The sequence below is a fragment of the Barbus barbus genome, assembly GCF_936440315.1.
Source record: "Barbus barbus genome assembly, chromosome: 25".
Classification (NCBI taxonomy): domain Eukaryota; kingdom Metazoa; phylum Chordata; class Actinopteri; order Cypriniformes; family Cyprinidae; genus Barbus; species Barbus barbus.
The window spans coordinates 30,518,834-30,524,324 of NC_136753.1; positions in this window are offsets into that span (position 1 = coordinate 30,518,834).

Here is a 5,491-nt window from a genome sequence, read left to right on the forward strand (position 1 = left end):
AATGATCTGAGAATGTTAACGAATGTTTTACAACAAGTATCCGATTCTTGACTGGAATTGATTTTCGATTCCCAACCCTAATCACTAGTAAAGAACCAGCTCACTTTCCTCAACAACACATGATCTGAGGAATCATTCCTGCTGGATCACTTGACTAGGAGCACTAGTGATGACTGACTTAACTAACACTAGGAAACCCCAGAGTAAGCAGCACTCCTCGTGCTGGATTTTGATTAGTAATATGCATTGCTAAGAACTTCATTTGAACAACTTTAAAGGGGATTTTCTCAATATTTAGATTTTTTTGCTCCCTCAGATTCCAGATTTTCAAATAGTTGTATCTCAGACAAATATTGTCCTATCATAACAAACCATACATCAATGGAAAGATTATTTATTCAGCTTTTTTGATTTTTAAAATTGACCCTTATGACTGGTTTTGTGGTCCAGGGTCACATATGTACCAGGTTTCGACACCAAACACAGGCGTTCTTCCTCATCTGATCTGGACTATTAGAGCTGTGTGACGCTGGCGTGTTCTTCAGTGTCTGTGTGTCACAGTTGGTTGGTCAGGGACAAAGACTGAAGAAGGATGTTCTGTCAGCAGTAATAATCAGATGTAGGTCAACACTGACGCCCGCGGCCAACACATGCACGACTTCCCATGAACACACAAACACTCACAAATGTTCATCCTCATGACACACAAACACACACTCTCTCTTTGTGAATTTTACTGTTTGTCAGTCATCTGAATAAATGCAAATGACACGAGCAGTGTTTTAGCATTCTCTGAATGGACGATGTTTAATAATCTGTCTTTTACTGCACTGCTAAAATGATGTTCTTCCTCAGGATTTTTGTCTTGTTTTCCAGTACAGATTAATTTAAAATCAAGATACATTTACTGGAGATGCAAAAAGACAGAAGATAAGAAGTCTTTAAGTGAGTTTTCCTCCAATGATGTCAGAAAAATGAACTTTTGTCCTTTTGAATTAGGTTTATTTTTCTGACTCCATTTGCAGATACTTGTTCTTGTTTTAATCATGAACTCACTTCATTTTAGATCAGTTTCTCAGATGTGCATCTCCAGTAAATGCATCTTGATTTGAGAACGTTTAGATAATTGTGCTGGAAAACAAGACAGGAATAGCGAGGAGGAAGGTCACGTTTGCAGCGAGCAGCTCCTGTAATGTGAAGGATATTGCATTAAATGCTTGTGAATGTGAAGATGGTTTTTGTAAACAGATTTGTATTCATGATGTAATAAATGACTTTGAATGATCTGAATTCAGTGTGAGTTCTGATGTGTGTGTGAACGGTGGATTTTGACAACAGCAGCTCAATGCTATCAGCGACACACAGGCGTGATTCCTGTATTGATCTGTATCTTTCGCTCGTCTTGATAAATCACTGAATTAGCATTTACAGCTACTTTTACTGCATTTCTCACCTGCATTTAGTGAAGGTACATGTCATTCTGTTACTGATAAAGCAGGTTCAGAGTGAATGGACTGATATGATTGTAGATGTGACCCAGAAGGCCTCACAACTAGTTTCTCTCTGAGCGCCGATGCTAAACACCTCAGCTATGTTCAGATTTATGCTTTTCTGTATTCTAATATTTGAAATATTACATATATTTAAATATGGAATAAATAGCATATTTGAATGATTTTGCATTATTATCTGTAAAGTATGCATGTTAATGTATTTTTGTAATTTTATTTTATTTATTTAAATATTTTTATTATTTTAAATATTTGTTTTATTTTCTTATTAATAGAATTAGATGGAAATACAATTTATGGATTTTCTTGTTCATTTTCATTTTATAATATTTTATATATATTTGATGAGGATTTTTGGGGGGATTTGAAATTCTAGAGTTAGAATGTGCTTGTATGCATAGTTTTATTATTTTTAAATATAAGAATGAGTTTATGCATAATTGTATTATTATTTTAAATATTAGAATTGGAATGTTTAAACTTTTATGCATAATTATTTTGTATTATTATAATTGTATTATTTTAAATATTTTAATTTTTTTTACATTAATAGAATTAGATGCAAATAGAAGTAATGGATTTACTTGTTCATTTTTATGTTCTAACATTTTTGATTAGGTTTTGATGAGGACTTTTTTCAGAATTGTAAACTTTTTATGCATCATTTTAATATTTTTAAATATTAGAATCATTATGTTTAAACTTTAATGCACTTATTTTTGAAAATAATAGAAATAGATGCAAATAGAATATATGGACATTAAAATTATATTTTTTTATTTAGAATTCTAATTATTAGAATGTTTAAACTTTTTATGCACATTTTTATTATTATATTAAATACTACAGTTTTTACAATCATTTTTGCACTAATAACAGAACCTTCATGTCATTTTTCAAAACTCTAGACATAAAACTCAAAACAGTCATTATTTGTATCACAGGCTGTCCGATGTTCAAAACTTTGCATATTGCCTTCATATCTTTAAAGAAGCCTTGCATTTGCAGAAGCATTGGTTCAAAATACTAATTTATTATGAAATATCATAGGAACATTACTTTAGATCACCCACACACAAGATACCCATAGTTTCATTGTTTAGTTTTTAGGATAATCATTAAATATAGTTGTTCAAAACACATGATGCAGCTTTCATTATGGCTCTACACATTCATGCATCATTGTAATAGACTAGAGAGAAAAGTACAGACACTGGAATCATTAAACTAAATTTGAAAATTATTGATGAAATAATCAACTCGCAACAGGTTTAAAAAACAAAACAAAAAAACTTTAGATAAGAAAAAAAAAGAAAACTACAGTAGGCCTACAGTGAAATGTCAGCTGGAGTGTCCCTCACTGCACTATGTTTTTATCAACCCTGTCTTGTGGATTTGGCCACAGGTTCTCATCCACATCATTATGGATGTTTTCATTAGCTAAAGATCTTCTGGGATGGCAAATACAGGCCTGACATCGGTCTCCTGTGATGTCATTGCAGGCATTATCTATGGCCTGGAGAAGAGGGACTTGTTTGTGAGGAGCCTATTGTGAACCTTCCACCTCCATGTGGAGAAAAACTCCTCAGTCGGGTTACAGTAAGGACAGAGGAGTATGGGGGTAAATACAAGGTGATAAACTGTGGATGGGCCTGAAACCATGATTGCTAGGAATTCTGGGCCCACTGCACTGATTTTGCTATGGGGGCCCCTCAAAATCACATTCAGTGGGAGGTGGTCGGGCCCCACAGAGAACATTGTTCTGGTGCTGGACTCTCAACCTCTATCTCTTAGGCTGGTTAAAGCCCGCCTCATCCAAAAATATGAGTGGTTTTCATCAGCTTCCAGCTCTATCACCCTCTAAGTCTAAAAAGACATTTACTGTAGAAAAAACAAATACTGATAACAATGATATAGATTTTTTTTTTATGTTAAGTTGTGTTATTTTGAACCAGTGATTTTAGCTCAATGAACAAAAGATCTTCGGCTCATGTGTATTGTATCCAAGCATTTGGAAAAAGTGTTAAGTGTTTTGAATCTTCAGTTGTGAACTATGTGTCTAGAGTTTTGAAAAATGACATGAAGATTCTGTTATTAGTGCAAAAATTATTGTAAAAAACTGTAACTGGCTCTTCATCCTGTCGCTGTTTCCGGCTACATCACGGTTCTTGATAACATATCATGATAAAGAGGAACCTGAGCAGAACAAATGACCATCTGCAGTGAGAGAGAATTAAAAACACAAAACTCCTGTCATAATTCTGAGATGTCAGCAGTGAAACGCTGTGTGTGTGTGTGTGTGTGTGTGTGTGTGTGTGTGTGTGTGTGTGTGTGTGTGTGTGAGTGTGTGTGTGTGTGTGTGTGTGTGTGTGTGTGTGTCTGAGTGTGTGTGTGTGTGTGTGTGTGTGTGTGTGTATGTGTGTCTGAGCGTGCGTGTGTGTGTGTGTAATGGGCTGCAGAATGGATGGAGGAGGGATGAGTGACAGCAGGCAGTGAGATGTGAATGGATGAAAACGGACGGCTATTACTGGCTTTTGATTCTGGTATCATTATGTGAATAAGTGTAATTGTGGGTGATTAGCAATCAGAGTCTTTGTGCAGCACGGCGCCTCCACCAATCACAGAGAGAGCTCACACTGACCCCGTTTGAGGGCCACTTTTCCACTTCTGCTATTATTTTTCTGCACGTGCTGCATTGGAAATGACCTTCCCTTTGTGTGCTGCTAACTCCCGCTGATCGCACGCGATTCACACGACCAGACAGACGCGAGTCCTGTGCTCAAACTACTGCTGGAAAAAGCTCAAATGCAGTGTTTGGTAGGAGACGCTGAACTGACTGACGCGTGTGTGTGTGTGTGTGTGTGTGTGTGTGTGTGTAGGATCACTGGAGATGGAGTGAGACAGAGAGAGAGAGACAGAGACAGCTGTGAGACAGATAGACAGACACCATGACTTCAGAAAGACGTCCTGCAGCTCCTCCTGAGCTTCATCACAGACGCACACAAGAGTCAACCACTGACGCTTATCAGCACAATCCAGACCCAGTGTTGCTTAGCAACATGTCATGGATCATTTGTGTGTGTGTGTGTGTGTGTGTGTATGTGTGTGTATTTCTTTTAAGTGGATCTAAATAAATTGTTTAAATGTGTGTGAGAGAGCGAGAGAGAGAGAGAGATAGAGAGAGTGTGTACCTGGTATTCCCTACATTAGGACCAAATGATAGTAATACCAGTAGCTATATTTTGACCTTGTAGAGACATTTTAGGTCCCCATGAGGAAACAAGCTCATAAATCACACAGAATGAAGTGTTTTGAAAATCTATCTGTGTGTGTGTGTGTGTGTGTGTGTGTGTGAACATGTCACTATGATTTTGATTTCTACCTGTGTTCATTCTAAATGACTAAATCTTTCTCATTAAATCCATTTTTTCTCCTTTTTTACCTATATCTATTTATCAAAATATATCCATATTTTGCACGAAATAAATTAATTAAATTTTTAGGACCATTAAGATCATTAAGACATTATTGTCATGTCATTTAAGCACATTTTGTCCAAATTTGCATTAGTGTAATTTGTCTAAACATTTTTATTTCATTTTATTCAATTTTATCTTATTTATTCTTTTTTTCTTTTTCTTTTTTCTTTTTTTTTATCAATGGTGGTTAGATTTTTGGTGCTAAAATATTGCACTCAACATTACTATGTAGTACTATATTAATAATAAAAATGGTCCTAAAATAAATATAAACAAATAATTTTATAATATTAATTGCATATTTTTATAAACATATAATTTTATAAATAGAACATGTATTCATAATCAATAAAGCAATATTTGAAATCAGCAATAGCCTCCATTCCACACACACACACACTCACAGACACACACACACACACTCACAGACACACACACACACACACACACACACTCACAGACACACACACACACACACACACACACACACACACTCACAGA